At 42.6% G+C, this 17,165-nt stretch overlaps 1 protein-coding gene across 2 annotated transcripts in view; it reads right to left on the reverse strand.

Moving 5' to 3' along the window:
• Window positions 1-17,165, reverse strand: part of ANO10 (anoctamin 10) — a 1,956,032-nt gene that overhangs the window by 1,799,707 nt on the left and 139,160 nt on the right. The window lies entirely within an intron of this gene.

Here is a 17,165-nt window from a genome sequence, read left to right on the forward strand (position 1 = left end):
TTGTTTTTGCATAAACTCTATGATTATATTTGAGTTTATCCACAGGGAATATTAGGGAAATCACATTAATCTCAGTCTTCTGTGTCTGAATTAATAGATAATACAGGGAAATAAATATGCTTCCTCTTGTATGTGTGCTTCCTAGGTCCTCTCTGTGGGGAGGGCTATGAGGATGAAGAAGAAGCTGAGGGAGATTCAGACCTGTACATGTGATTTCTTTGGCAACTTTCTTCTTTTCTTTCCTTTGGCTGGGAAGCACTAGAGGCCGCATGAGCAGAGTAAGGAGGCCCTTGGGTCACTTCCATTGCAGTAACAATGAAGGAAACCTTTGCACTGAAAAACTGAACTTCAGTTCAGGGAACAATGTGGAAAACCTCACTGGCACCAAATATGCTGACACTGGGGAAGGGAGTTGGCACCAATCAACACCAATTCTGGACCAAAATATACATCTGCATCAACAGGGCAGTGTCCACCAATGTCAAGAGGTCTCTCAAAACTGACACCAGCACCAATGTTCTTGGTCCCAAATACACATGACATTGGAGGTCAGACTCAAGGATGCTGGTGCTGATGCTGACCTCAATTTATCTGCCACAAGAATCAGGGAAAAGAAAGGACACAGTGCCAAGGGGAAATAGTACTAGCAGAGCTACATTTATGGAAAGTCAGACAATGGGCCAATAAAAAAAAAAAAAAAGAAAGACTGTGGACTCGCACCGTCAACCATTGTGATATTAGCTGGTTCGTCTCTGACTCCATCAAAACTGATGATGAGTGTGGGGCCAAAAAGGAGGACAAGGTAACAGACAAGACTGGAGCAGAATCCTTTTTTCACCATGGCCATAACGGGAGAAAAGAAAAGATCCAGCTTCACCTGTGCCTGTAACAAATTCTTCATAAGTTTCCTGTAATCCAAATCCACACTAACCTCATGGCAACAAAGAGAACTCTACCCCTGTGGGAGTAGACAGACTTACTTTCCTAGAATCTTGGTCTGTCCTTATCAAGCGCTAATAGCATCACAACTCCAGAAACCTGGAAGAAGAGTGACTATACTCCTGTCTTTATGTCTTGACCAGAAAAGGGGAAGAATCTCAAGTGGAATAAGACTTGTCAAAACCATTCTTCCTATTAAGCCCTCTGTCTCTAGACTTGGGCTTCTGGAACTCGAGAGTCGGTTTGCTTGGAAAACTCAAAGAGACAAGGACAAGGGTCACCTGCCACAGCATCTTCTCCAGAAAACACTTCCTTGAAAAATAATCTGCTCTTCTCTTGTCTTGGGTCCTGTTATTAAAACCCTTCTAAATGATGCAGTCAGTTTATGTGAGTTGTAGTCCTAAAAATACCATGCACAGCACATGTTTGTCCTGTGATGGTATTTTATGACAGCACTTTTCTCACTTCTTAAATCCTGAAGTCTAATCCTTGCTGAAAGTACCAGAAGTGCACAAGGTTCCACATAATGACAAGCCTAGGTAAACTAAAAAGAACTTTTAAAAATCTCTCTAAAAGTACAGTTGTGTAAGAAATGCTACCATAACAGCAAATGTCGAATGATCACTACTGCAGTACTTTAAGCTATATGGGAAGAGAAAAGATGAAGGTCTAGGAGTCCTTGGAGAATACTCCTAGCAAAACCTGTCCTAGGTTTGGTGAAGGAATCTAGTTTATAGTTCTTTGCAAATGTGTGCACAGAGGACCATGTTGCAGCTTCTAGAATCCCACCCCTTCCAAAAATCCACAGATGAAGCCAAGGCCCTTATAGAATATGCCTTGACTCTAGCTGAAATAGTTTTGCTGTGGTGAGTATAACACATAGATTCAGAAGTAGGTATTAGGCTATCAGCCCGAGGGCCTATGTAAGCCTAGCCAACAAGGTTCCCTGGCTTACGCCACCCAAGAAAGTTATTTTCCTGTGCCCCTGTCGCGCTCATCAAGATTTTTCTTGAAGAGTGCTAATGAAGAACTTTGCCTGACATAGATGGTTAGCCTGTTCCAGAGTATGGGAAGTCTCTGGGACAGGAATTTATCCCTCCAGCATGTCCTGTTTATTGTGGTGACAAGGTTTAGGTCCCTACAGCATGTAGCTCGGAACGATTGGGATTTCTTTAGGTGTAGCATGTCCAACAGCTCTGGGTTTGACATAGCTTTATATGTTAGGCAGAGATCACCTCGGAGTAGGCGATATGCTACGGAGTAAAGCTGGAGTTTTTTGAGACTGTCAGTGTAGGGCATCTGTCTGAGGTCATTAATCCTCTTTGTGAGGTACTTCTGTGGCCTTTCCAGCTGCTGCAGATGTCTTGTGAGGTATATTGCAAAAGGGGCATTGTACTCTATAATGGGTCTAATGAGTGTCGAGTAGAGGGGGAACAATGATCTCTTTTTTCCTGGATGAGAACCCTTTTATGATGAGGTGTGCCACATAGAAGGACTTCCTGACTACTGTGGCGATGTGACTATTAAAGGACAGACTACTGTCCACCTCCCAAGGTCTCTTATCATACATTCAGTGTTAAGTAGACTGCTGTCTGTGTAGTAGTTCATGGGTACAGAGTTTTTACCAAAGGGGATGATAATGCATTTTTTGGCACTGAGCTTGAAGCCATGGCTCTGACACCAGCCATCTATCTCAGCAAGGCCCTTCTGTAGGCTTTCCACATCATTTGGGGACTTGACTATGGCTCCTAGTTTGCAGTCATATGCAAACTTCATTAGCCAGAGGCCTTCTGTGTTATCCTGTACTTCAGAGAAGTAGATATCAAGCAGGAGAGGTCCCAGGACTGAACCCTGTGGTACCCCATTTGTCACTGGTTTGAAGTCAGATTTGGAGTGTGCAACTTTTACAGTGTGGGTTCTGTCAGTGAGACAGTTGGCAACCCACCTTGTGATGTAGGGATTTATACCTAGTTTAGTGAGTTTAGCTATAATTCCAGAATGGGGGATAGTGTCGAAAGTCTTGGAGAGGTCAAGATAGGCTGTGTGAACCACCTTACCCTCATCTACAGCTTTGGTGACTGCCTCAAAGAAGTCGATCAGCCTCAGGAGGCATGATCTGCCTTTCACAAACCCAAACTGGGTGGGATCCAGAGTTTGAAGGTTACCAATGTCTTTGTTTATGAGTTCCATGATGATACGTTCCATGGCCTTGCAGACCAGGTTCGTCAGGCTAATAGGGCGATAGTTCCCGGGAACAGCAGTGGCTCCCCCTGTGTGGAGTGGGATAACTGTTGCTGTACACCATTTAGTGGGCACAAAGTCTGATGTGAGGCTATGATTGAACATGGTGCTTAGGTGGGGAGCCAATTTGTTTTGAAGTTCATGTAAAATGCAGCCTGGGATGTTGTCCGGTCCCCATGGTTGCTGTGTTTTTGGCTTTAGAGAGTGCAGCTTTTACCTGCGTAGTTGTGATTACAGGGACTCTGCATTCTTCCTCTACAGATATGGGCCCTATAGGGGGTGGGGGGGTAAAGTCAGCACTGAACCTGTCTGCCAGGATGCTGGCAATATCAGTTGGTTCTGTAATTTTCATGCCATTGTGCTATAACTCAGAGCAGATCTGGGTGTTGCCATTGAGATTCTTGGCATAGCTGTAGAATGCTTTGTGGTTGTCCTTAGAATCAGTGGTGATTTTTTGTAGCTAGCTTTGGAGGATCTTATAAGGGATCTCAGCTTCTTACTGAGGCTGACCAGGGAGCTCCTCCACTCATGGGATTTTACTCTCTTTTGCAACAATTTCTTCCCTCTGTTGTACAGTTTGTTTATGGCAGGGGATCAACAGATTGGCTCCCTTTTTTTGGAAGATAGCGTCTTGGTTCTGTTTGGGATAACACGATCCATGCACTCGTATAAGTGCTTATAGAGTGCATTTGTGTAGGATTCAGCAGTCGTAACTGTATTGTCCATCTGCATGGGTGTCATGATGTTCACCACTTCTGTCTTAAGAAGCATGAAGTTGGCTTTGGAGAAATATTTTACCATGGTTTCCTTAATGGGGGTGGGGGCGGGATGTGGATATCAAGGGTGATTAGCTTATGGTCGGATCGGACCAATGAGGTATTGACTTCAGGTGTGGAACACCGGTCACTCATGTTGGTAATGACTAGGTCTAGGATATTGTTGCCCCTGGTGGGGATGTGGACAAGTTGATCCAGGGCACTGGAGTTTATGAATTCCAGAAAGCGCTGTGTGAAGAAGTTGGTACACGAGTAGTTTTTCCAGTTAATGGTGCGGTAGTGGAAATCGCCCATTATTAGGGTGTTTGGTTGAGCCCTAATATTTTCCAGTACATCAAGAAAAGAGGAGTGGGAATCCTGGGGCATGGTGGGGGATCTGTAGCAAGCTACAATTTGGATTGCAGTTTTGCCCAGAGTTAGTTGCACTTGGATAACCTCGGATGCATTATGCTGAGCAACTAGCCTGGACGTGTGGATATCCTTAATGAATATGGACACACCTCCGCCTTTGGTGTTCCAGTCCAGGTTACATGGCCAAAAAGTGTGGTATGAGTTATAGCCTGTTAGTGCAGGGGTGCACTCTGGAGCCTTGAACCAGGTCTCAGTCACTGCACAGATATCGATGTTCTTTATTTTAAGGAGTGCCTCGAGTGAGTGCATTTTGAGATTTAGACTTCTAGCATTGAGTAGCATTTCCCTCAGTTTTTGCTTGCCTGTTCCTGTTACGGTGTATGGTAAATGGTAAAAGCATTAGGCAACAATTTGAAAATAGTCTGCTTTAACACGTTGTCCTTTTTTCTTACCTTTACAAGAAATGAACAACTGATCAGAAGTTCTAAAAGATTTTGTTCTGTCAAACTAGTACCCATGTTGTCTGTGAACATCCCAGGTATGGAGTAAGCTTTCTCTCTCATTATTACATTCTGGAAAGGAACAGAGAGTTTGGCTTGGCTTAGGATAAACTCATATAACACTACAGGCATAAAAGAAAGATTGGCTCTTAAAGAAACCCTATCCTAGTAGCAGGATTTGTTGCCACCTTAAATACTTGCTGCACATCCTCATAAAAAGTGCTAAAAGGCATTAATATTCTACCATCCAGCCAGCCAGTTATGGTTCCTATGGTTGGAAGGTATCAAACCCACCAGGACTTGTGGAAGTAACTCCATTCTCTAAGAAGCTTACAATAATTGCCCCTGGCCATACAAAAGAAGGGAGAACCACTGTTGCCTTGGTCAGAAGCCAGTCACCAACAACATCTTTGGAGAGTCCTTCTGAATCTTCAGAATCACCCTGGATAATACTGGAAAGGGTGGAAAAGCATAGAAGAAAATTCCTATCCAAGGAAAAGAAAAAATAATTGGTCTTCTAGGCCTTGAAGAGATGGGACCTGAAGCAGAATTTCACCAACTGATAGTTAAGAGTGAAGGTAAAAAGATGCATTTCAGATGTTTCTCACAGTATGACCAAATCTTGGAAGATCTTATCTTCTGATACAAATTCCATAACTGAGAGTCTGTCCTTGTTCTGCATAGTTTTATGGCACACAATTTCGCTCTGAGGATATGTAAGATGCGTGTAAAGTGACACTGTGCTATAAAGCTGTATCTCAGACTACCATGGCTAGTCTGCATACAGGGTAAGAACTATACCCCCTAGCTTGTTTATGTACCATATGACTGCGGCGTTGTTTGTAAACACTTGTAGAGGTTTCAGGATCCATAAAAGGCAGAGAGTTGAGAACATTGATAAATGTCAACATATCTTTTATTTTGTATATTCAGGTCTGTCTTTTTTCTTCCACTGATCTTGCACTTTTTTATCCCCGCAGACAATGTTCCCCAAGCAAAGTCTAAAACAGCTGCAGTGACACGCTGTGCTGGTGGTAGAAAGGAGTATGGGAGACCTGGAGTTTGATAAATACAGTGTCTCCAGTAACACATCTTCCAATTCACAAACCCCAAATACTGGAAACTGAAAAGTCAGGGGATTTAGATTTTGGTACCACACAGATTACAGGTACCAATGGATTTTAATCAGGTAAAATGTAGAAAAACGAATAATAAGAATCAAGGATTCCATAAAACAGAGAATCCTGAGGAATTCCCTAGTTGTGACAGTAGTCGTGAAAAACTCAGAAATAGATCTAGCGACATATTTACTTGTACTTGTGGAAGAAAAGCTTTTTGAATTGAGGTGTTCCAAAGAGATTCCAGGAAAACAATCCTGTCAAAATTAGGCAAACAAGACATCTGTATATTCTCCTGCAATACCTAACCCAAGTGAGAGATCATTGACACCTTGAAAAACCCTCTGCAAAGAAAGGGAAACTGCCTAAGGAAAAAGTGAATACCTTGCAGTCTGCAGTCAGTGGAGCTAGATGTTTTGCAAATGCTCTTTTAACAGTAGATAGAACAAGGGTTAATGCAGAGAAACTGACAATGTGTTCCAGTCTCAAAATAACCTCTAGAACCTTCTGAAATGGTGGTCTAGGAATGTGATAATATGCATCTTTTAATATAAGGTTACCAGAAAACTCAAATGGACAATAAGGGATAACAAAATGAGAATGGATAAGATTTATAACATGGAATCAGAAGCATTTAAAAAAAAACTTCTCCTATAAAAGGAGGTAGGAGAGCTTCTAACACTACCTGAAAGAGTCCATTCCCCATGATAGTAGGGAAAAGAAGAGTCAAGTCTGGTAAGTCAGAAGGAATTCCTTAAAAACAAGGGGTAGAGACTCTCACTGCCAAAAATAACCTTGATGGATGTAGTGTCTGCAAGGGTGGGAGTGGGGGAAGTCTTGTAAAAAGTTAATACAGACTTATCTGAATGTCCTAGCTCAGAGGGGTTCATCTAGTTTTTAGAAACTTCCTACCATAGTTATTTAAACATTCGCTTACCATCAGCATGCTGGGTCAGTTTTGTTTGCCATTAAAAGAATGTAGCAGGGAAGCAAAAAAAAAATCCCTTGACCAACTGAGGGACTCCAGGAATCAGCATACCTCTCTCATCAAATTTAATAAGGATTTCTGCAGTTGATGGTCCAAAACTATCAATCTAAGGGAGAATTCAAAATATTATTTTTCACTTCCCGTAAGAGGTTTTGAGAATGCAGCCAAGCAAAACTTCCTTATACCAGTCCCAGTAGAATCAGCCCTAGAAGTGACATCAGCATAATCATATAAACACTTCAAACAATGGGTAACTGCTTAGGACACTGAAGCAATCAAGTTAGACAAAGCTGACTGCTCTTCAGAAGAGGATCTTCTTCTTCTTTCAGCTGCTCCCATTAGGGGTCGCCACAGCAGATCAACTGTTTCCATTTCTTCCTGTCCTCTACATCTTGCTCTGTCACACCAACCACCTGCATGTCCTCTCTCACCACATCCATAAACCTTATTTTGGGCCTTCCTCTTTTCCTGTTATCTGGCAGCTTCATCCTTAGCATCTTTTTCCCAATATACTCTGCATCCCTCCTCAGCACATGTCCAAAGCAACGTAATCTTTACAGATGCCAAAACATATCAGCTTGACAGTTGAGAATTCTAAAAGCAAAACCTGAAAAATATACTTATTTCCCAACTCTATCAGAAGCCTTCCCATCCTTGTCAGAAGGACAAGGATAGTATTAACCAAATGTTTAACACCACTGGGATCACTAAAGCAACAGCTGCTGGTTCGTATTTGGGATGAGTGTATAAAAGCTCAACGATATGAGGAATTTTACAAAGTTTATCTGCCTTCTTGCGGCATCAGGCTTGTTGTCAGGCAAGCTATAGGCTGTAACAAAAACAACCTCCAGGGCAGAAAGAATGAAAATGTTCTGGAAATTTCTGTTGAAATAAATCATATTACTTCCTGAGGGACTGAGAAACATAATTATCTCACTAAAACATTCTAAAAATAGTTTCAGAGAAAAAGAACTCTTCAGTAGGATTGGTCAAAACCACCCTTCCTTCAGAATCTGAATCAGAAATCTAAGAAGACAAAATAATCGGTCCCTTTACACTCTGCTGAGGTTGTTTTTTCAATCTCTTCAGAACATGAGAAATCCCTTTAATCTTATATCAGAAACAGTGCTAAAAGAAGGGTCATGAGCCAATAAATTACTCCTGCCCAGAGTAACTGAGACAGGAGAAAACCTATATTTAAATTTTTGTTTCTTTTTGACATGAATTTCTAAAGAAACAGACTCACTTTACTAGCATCAACCTCCCTAGGGATTGGCACAGCTTTTGGCTTGACAGAGTGCCGTTCTCTGCCCTTTCTCCAAGGACCAACAAGAGTGGCTCTCCCTTGCCCACCAAAGGCACTCCAAAAGCCACAGAGGCTTGACAAACCCCCAGTCCATGGTAACTGTAGGGACTACACCAGCAGGACCCAAGAAAAAAAGATGAGTGGTCCAAGGAACCAGTTTTTTTTCCACAGCAGAGTCACCTACCTATGGCAGAGGCACTTTAACAGGCTGCTGAACAATTTTCTTATTCTTGTGGCTGGAAGAGAAAGAACCAAGAAACCTGCAGGTCATTCCATGGTTATGCCATAGAAAGGTGCCCAATTCCCAGGGAAGACTGGCAGCAATAGTCAGTAAGAGTGGTAAGTTGTAAAAAAGTAAATTTTCCCTGTTAAAGCACAGTAATAATCACTTAAACACTCATTCTGGCCCCCAAAGGTAACACTACACAAAGTTTACCACAGAAAAATTAGTTTAATGTTAGTTTTAACAACTTTTTACCACAAAAGTAAAAATAGTAAGGCTCATGTTTTGAAGTACTGAAAAGTCATGTGACAGTCATCAATCATTTTATTCTGGCTTAAAATATTAAATTTTATAAACAAAGTAAGTTTTTAGTCATAAAAGTTAAAGTAGAAGTTTTTTCCATTGCAGCACACTTATCTGCCCAGCAAAGGAGCAGTGTTAGCTGACAGCTGATCCTCAAAAACCCACAAAGTAATCTCTTCAGGGGGCAGGAGAGCTCTGAAGGCCTTGGCATCCAAACCTGTCCTTTAGTCATCTCAGCTCAAGCTGATTAATGGTTTGGCTGTGTGGAAGGAGCCCTGAAGCTTTGGAAGCTTCCGGCTGTTATATCCTTGACAGGATAAAACCCATAAACCAAAGATTACTGCAGCAGTGACCCATATGAAGAGCATATAAAAAAATAGTATAAACAGACATAGATGAAAAGATGAGATAAAAACATAGCTGGGGGGGACACTAATTTCTGACAGAGAAACTCCACAAAATTAACAAAAATGGAAAGACGTATCCTTAATGAAGGATCAGAAAACCTGACCAACAATCAAAAATAAAAGAAAAATTAGACGTTTCGGAGCCTGGTACTGTTTTCAACTATGAGTTTGTTGAGTTGGTAGTAGAGATCTGGGGAGAAAGATAATGGCAGTGCATTACAGATAAGGGGGAGAAGTTGGAGTCTGGGAAAGTTGTGTGAAGGGCTGATATGATCCTGCAGCTTAATCCAAAAGGTTTGAAGAGGATGGATTGGATCATCCTATATCAGTAGAAAAATACTAATCCAAAGAACTAGCAAGAAAGAAAGGAAAATTGACAAAGTCACAAACACCAGTATAAGACACAACTTTAACAGTAATAACTGCATCTTTAACAATAAAAATCAACAAAGCATGTACAAGTAGGAAAAACTGCACAAAAGCCTAGCAAATAAAGGAGACAGGGAGAGGTAAAATGGTATAGAAAAGGGGAGGGAACGTCAGTGAAACACTCAACGATTTCTATAAAAATATTACAAAATTGATCTAATAACTGGAGAATAGACAACAGAAACCACAGCAATTACAAACAGAGCAAACGTGAAAACTTTTTTACTTCAAAATTATTAAAAAATCTGCCAAAGAAGCCAGAGGCCATTTTAGACAGGCAATCTACTTAGCACATGGAAAAAGAACTTTAGAGAGAGTCCTTCTTTGCAAAGTATTACAGACAAGGAGAGACGGCAGTAGCCTGAGAAAGTTTTAGATGCTGGACTGCAAGTCCTGCTGGTCTTAGTTTTTGTGAATGACAAAGATGGAACTCCCCATCTCATAGTTTGAGTTACACTTCCATGATAGACTACATCAATGCCATGTCATATGGCATATACATAACCACATGATGTTTCACTTAAGCATATCACTGTTTAACAATTATCTACAAACTATTTCTTCTGTAATACCATTACATGTGCCCACCCCCTTATAACCTGGTTAATTCTTAAGGGTGGTGGTTTTATTCAGCATATAGCTAAGAAAAAGTGCAAATTATTTCCCAGTTCAGTGGCATAGTGGGATGAATGCCTGACTATGACACAGCTGACCGTGTCTGACTACTGTCATGGACAGTGGAAGGAGCAGGTGGGGAGGATGATCCTATGAGCTAATGCCAGCTCATCTATCCTGGGGTAGGGAGGCAGCACAGGGCTGCTGCACTGGCAACATTAGCTGGGGAGTGGCTGTATCACTGGCAGCAGACGGCCTCCTAACATTCACACTACAAAAATCCATAGACATCATGAGCAGTAATAAGTACATGCTTTTTGATGGGTAGCTATTGCAAAGCTCACAATGCTACCTCGGAAGATTCAGTTAAGGTGGTATGTATGAAGAACTGACTGGCCCTCTCCCTACAACCTGACTCTCACCTCTAATTGAAGGAGGGGTCTGGTGACCTCAGAACCAGAGAACAAACAGACCATTGTGTCTCACTCTAGGGAAGGAAAAGACCCAGCTTTTGTCCCAATTGAAGGGTGTTAGTGAGCTCCCTGGAGAGGGAGTCAATAGGTGACAGGACTCTCATCCTGCCTTAACTTGTCACAGCATGCCCCCAACCAGGTTAGCAGGAGACAGGTGAGCTGCTCTGAAGGCACAATTCCATCCCTCAAGAGGAGGAGGAAGGAATAGGGCAACTAAGTGAAAGCAGGGGAGGCACTGGGTTGTTCAAGAGGACAGAGGAGAAAGTGTAAATTGCTATTACGCTGTGTAAAATTACTGCTATACACCACCACTGGATATACTGTAATGCACAGCACATAGTTCAGAAAGGTAAGCCTCTGTTTGTGGTTTGCATAAGCTGAACTATTCCGACAATTTAGCCATGCATGCAACATGGTACATTATCCTAACACCAAGAAAAGGCACATTTCGTAACAGACATCCATTTGCAATAAACTGTACACTAGTTTTTACAATTTGGAAAAAAACAGTTATCACAAACTGTAAAAGTATATGTACATATACATGTACAAACGAAATAAGCAGAAAATACTGTTGTTTATATATTTTCACAGCTCTTTCTCATAGTCATAAAAAAACAACTTTTACTACACATTCCTGACTGCATCTCAAGAAATAATGCACCTTTCAGAGCAACACCTACAACAGCAGTACAGAATCAGTTATGTAAAGCAGACTGTAAGTGAGATGAAATGGCACAGAGACAGGATATCCATCTGCATCAATGGAAATGGACTGTCTGGATAGGGGGACAGGATGAAGCAGCATACAAACTGTTCTCCTATTCCAGGGAAAGAGTGTGGGAAATCCAGTGCTTATAAGACTTGTGGTGGACAACAGGATACTTATCTCTGGTTCATCCAATGGAATGCAAGCAGCAACATCCTCATATTACTGCACTACCAATTCCCACAGCTAGGGTAAATAAATGAAAGTTATGTACTTACAATAATGTTCGATCCATACTGTCTGATTTTTGTCCAGTTTAAACTTATGGGCTGTGAGATCTGACTGAATCTGACCTCAGCACTGACTCTGAAGCTTCTTCGAATCCAGGGCACTGACTCCTCCCCTACCCATAATTCCCTGGACTCCACCTTAGCTGCTCAGATCGAGTTGGCCCCCCACCCCACCCCCCGTCAGAAACTGGACAATCCTATATAAAAAAAACAGGCTAGATATTCGCAAGTTGTTGAGGAAAAATGAGTGCAGTCTCACAAAATTGTGCACAGACAGGGAATAAGGGGTCTACTCGACCATCTTGATGCGGCCATAGGTGACAATCTGGAAGGGGGCAGGAGGGAGGAAGTTTGAAGTGGATGAAAATCAGACAACATGGATCCAACGTTATAGTAAGTACATAACTTTCACATCCAATATTGCCTATTCTCGTCCTTTTCAATTATATGGGATAGAATTGCATGCTGTCTAACTGGGTGGTATCAAGGAAGAACATTCCAAAAGTATGGTAAAACCAAAGGAGGAACGTGACCTAGACTGAATGTACAGTTTATAGTGAGATACAAATGTGTGTAGTGTAGACTAAGTGGCCACAGGGCATATGTCATCAAGGGACAGCCCCCCATTGAAGGCTGCCAAAGTAGAAACTGCCCTAGTTGAATGATCCTTAGGTTTACATAATAAGGGCAAATTCTTGGAAGTACAACCTGACAACCATCTCAGCAAAGTAGCCTTTGCCACTGCTCCCCAAAACTTCAGTTTTGAACATGAAATTAACAACTGATCATCTCTTCTGAAAGGTTTGTTCTGTGAATACAGAATCTGAGTTGTCTGTTTGAATATCTGAGGAAAAATGCTGGCAAGTTTATGGACTGATTTAGATTTACTTTGGTTGCAACTTTAAGAATAAAAGAAGCACTGGTTCTGAGGAAGACTCTATCTTTGTGAAAAACTAAGCAGGGAGTTTTAATGAGAGTGCCTGTAATGCCAAAATTCATCTGGCTGATGTCACTGTCAATAGGAAAATTGTTTTCCAAGTAAGGAACTTTAGGTCTGTCATGGCTGGAGTTTCAAATTGAAACTTGAGTCAGAGCTTGCAGCATAATGGTGATGTGTGATGTCTGATGGAGGAGTTGGGTTTCTAATGGGAGGTCTTAACAGGAAAGTAGCTTTCAAAAAACTTTAGAGATTTTCAGTGAAGCTACAGGAGTGTCCTTGTGTCCAACATGAAAATTTGAAATAGCCACCATCTGAACCTTGATGGTGGAAAAGCTGGAACCTTTATCAAAGAGCTAAACAAGAACTCTGGTATGGATGGAACAGGTGCTGAAAAGGTTTAAGTCCTTTAGAAAGGGCCCAAATAGAGAATCTCTTCCATTTGCTCTGATATATCTTTCTAGTGGCCAGTTTCTGAGAAGCAGAAAGAATACTGATTACTGCAGGGGAAGGCTGGCATCTCTGGCTATATTTAAAATTGGAGGAATCACGTGTTAAATTTAATGGACTTCTAATCTGGAGGAGGCAGTCTGGATGGCTGAGTCGGTAGGTTTGGATAGTGATCCAACATTCATGGGGGATGTGGTAGCAAAGGCTATAGGTAGGGAAACCATGTCTGTCGAGGCCAAAAAGGGGCAATGAGGATCACCCTGGCCTTGCACCAACTTTCTTTCTGTATGAATTTGTTCATTAGAAGCAATGTTGAAAAAGCATAAAGGATACCCGGGGTCAACTGTAGACCAAAGTGCCTCTCGGTGACTGACCCTGTGGAGGGATCAGAGCAAAATACCTGGTACATTTGAAATTGAGATAGGAGGCAAAGAGGTCACAGCAAGGTTGGCCCCAGCGACTGAGGATCACATGAGCCACTGGAGGACTGAGCGACCACTCATGAGCCATCAGGACAGTTCTGCTCAATCTGTCTACTAACACACTGGTGACCCTGGGATCTGTGTTGCTACTAGAAAGCACTGTGAAGACATCGCCCATTGCCAAACTGTCATCACATAACATGCCCCCCCCCCCCGCTTAATATACCATACCACTGTCATGTTGTCTGTCTCTATGAAAATCACATATTTGGGTAGGATGTCCTAGAATGCCTGCTATGGTAGAATGATCATCCTCAGCTCTAAGACACTGATGTGAAAACTGACCTCTAGGGAAGACCGTGTACTTTGGACCATTTTCCCTTCAAAGTGCCCCCCCCCCCCGAAGGGAGTTTTCTCTGGTAACTACTGCTACTGCTGAACCTGAGTGGAAAGGACGCCCCTTAATTACTACTGGAGACATTACCCAGCAAGCAATTTGTTGTCTGGAAAGTCGACTAAGTCAAATCTTTGCATATAACGGATGAATGGACTGAGACCATTGTACTGCTAAAGTCCATTGGAGTACTCTCATATATCATCATAAAGCATCTGGCCAGCAGAACCATCAGAAATGTAGATGCCATTAGGCCTAAAAATGCAGAATTAACCTTGCTGGTGGTGCTAAATGATGCAGGAACTTCACGGCTGTGAGGCAAAGTGACAAAACTCTGGACTGGGGGAGGTTGACTATCTGAAGGTTTGTATCTAGGTGGTATCCTGTAAACACTAAATTCTGGGTTGGAAACAGGCAAAACTTTGGCAGATTCACAGTTATCCCTTTAAGTCCAATAACAACTGGAGCACCTGGTCAGGGTGGTACAGCAGCAGATACTCGGAGGAAGCAGTTAGGAGCCAATTGCTGAGATACAGGAAGACTTGGGATTCTCAGCAGACACAGGTGCACTGCTACCACTGCCATGATCTTAGTGAACACCCCAAGGACTGTGGTGAGACTGAAAGGCAGGGCTGTGAACTGTTAGTGACTAGCTCCCAGCCAGAAATAGAGAAATCTCCTGGATCTCTTTTCTGTCTTGACATGATAGTAGGCACCCTGGAGATCTATGAAGCACATCCAATTGTCCTTCCTCAGCAGCGGTAAAATGGACTGAATTGTCCCCATCTGGAATTTTGTCTTTTTCACAAATTGGTTTAAGTGAATGAGATCCAGAATGGTTAGAGGTCCCCATCTTCTTTAGTACTAAAAAGAACCTTGAATAGATTATGGATTCTAGCTGGTCTGGGGGGGGGCAGTTGGATGACTCTTTTCTTCTAGCAGCTTTGAAATTTCTATGACTGCTGAGTCCCACTGATTGGGTGGATGTTGTTTTTCTGCAGTGGAAGGGTAAAAGGCAACAGAGTAGCCTCTGGAAATTATCTTTAGCACCCAAGAATATGAAGTTATGTTGAGTCAGGCCTGAGGATGCAAAGATAGGCACCTCCCAACTGCCTCCAGAGTGCAGCAATCAGGCAATTGTTCAAGAGTGCTGATAAGCTTTCTCAGTAAAAGGATCATGACAGCCCTGGTTATGTGGTCTGCCTCTGCCTCTAGGGAATTATCCATTAAAGTCAACTCCCACCCACCACAGGGAGGTCTATAACCTGGGGAGTTGTGGTAAGAACTCTGTGATTTATGCAACCACATCTTCACCAATCTCTGATTCCTAGAGTAGCATCTTTGCAGGGTTGTGAAGTGGACTCAGACTGCAGAAAGAGAGGGTCTTACCATCCTGTTGACTCCAAGTGAGTGTGTCTTTAACCTCAGGCCCAAAAAGAGTTGGGACATCATGGGGGGCATTCAGGAAAGATGACTTGATGCCTTCTGCAAAGTCACAAAGACACACCTAGGCATTGTGGTGCATGGTAATGCCAGCGCCTGCCACTCTGGCCATGCCATCAGCTGCATTGGAGAGCAACGGCATGGTTAAGTTCGAAGTGAACTGTATGGTAGAAAACTGGGAGTCCACCATTTTCTGGACATCCATAGGCTATGCCCCCAAGACAGACTTTGGTCAAGTCTCACTGGAATCTGATTAGATGAGCTAAATAATTCTGCAATCTAACAGCGAAAATCATTGATGCACAGGCTTATTTCCCAAATCTGTCCATTGCCCTGGACTTTCTGTTGGGGGAAAACAGATGAACTCTCTTCTGATAGCTCCTTTTGCTGCCTGCACAATAGCATCTACTGATGGATCCTTACTCCACTGTTTCCAGCTCTTAAGAGCAGCTAAAATGCTTTCCACATTTTTGGGAATGGGTTCTACCACATCAGAGTCCTTCCATGACCATTGAGCAATATGGTCAATATGGGGATCAAAAGGTGGCACCACCCAGGATGATGTTGGGCTGGAAACAAAGGTTTCCAAGAACACTGGCTCATCAGGTGAAGGGTCTTGGGATGACCAACACCCTCCCCATCAGTTTGAGTATATAGCCAAAGGTGACTTCTTCAGAGAAGCAGTAAGGGGAACCCTTCCCTCTCTCTAAGTTAGTGTCTCTGATGAAGGACTCTGGAGAAGAGTCTATGTGTTTCTGTTTGCACATCCATTTTCTGTGAGGTCCTTCTTGGGGAACATAAGAAGGTTCTGAATCAGATGGGGAACTGACAAAACAAACCTCCTCAGAAACCTTTGAAACTGACTGCCCCTGTCTGACAAGATAATGAGGGGAAAAAGTAGACCCCAGGGTAAGGCTTAGACAGAGTCACACTAGCTGCAGACATCTTATTCTTGGAACCTGTCAAAACCTTTTTAAAGTCCTTGAAGGATGAAGCTGCAACTGGTATTGAGGATCCCCTCCAATACAAGGATGAAAGTGAACCCTTAACACTGACAGCTCTCGGCCCTGAAGCCAATCTTGCATCCGAACCATCCAGCCCCGAAAGGGAGAGATGGCTCTGAGAATTTCAGTGTCAACTCACTCTCTCAGAACTCAGCAAAGATGCTTCACCTATGAGTCTCCTCACAATCCTATGGCATTGGAGTTGAAAGAGATAGTGAGGCAGTTGGCATTGAAGTCGTTAGCAAAGATACCTCAGGTCAGTCAGATCCAATAACACCAAACAAAAAGGATAGACAGGTATGGATTCAGAAGGTGGGGGAAGATTGCCAGTACTAATTACCTTTCCAGGATATGGTACTGGGGTAACCCCGAACTGAATCTGCATCCTCAAAAACTTCCTCATCATCCTGTTGACATCTTGCTCCATGAAGCTTCAAGATGAACAAGTAGATGAAGCCACCGGTGGTGGTCTGGAGTACCTCTTCTCTTAAACAATAGTAGAGTGCAATCTGGGACTCATAGAGGAGCTGTCAGATCCAACATACACGTACATTTCATGCCAGACCCAAGTGAAGATGTAGATGGAGATTTGTCCTTTTCCTTCTCCCTTTTTTTCCTCTTCCTTATTAGATTCCTTTTCTTTTTTTCTTCCTTGACCTTTGTCTTTAGCCTTAGATTTATCTGGTTTCTTAGAAAGAGAAGAAGAAGAGGCTGAAGGTATAGTCCCTTATCTTTGCTGGAAGGAGCCCTACAGAACCAAACTCATACCTTCTAGTCTGAAGGGCCCTTGCAGTGAAGATGACACAAGACTAGCAGACCACATTCAAATGAGTAGGGCCCAAGCAAT

Source organism: Protopterus annectens, chromosome 3.part0 (assembly GCF_019279795.1).
Source record: "Protopterus annectens isolate FY-2018-M chromosome 3.part0, PAN1.0, whole genome shotgun sequence".
NCBI lineage: Eukaryota > Metazoa > Chordata > Ceratodontiformes > Protopteridae > Protopterus > Protopterus annectens.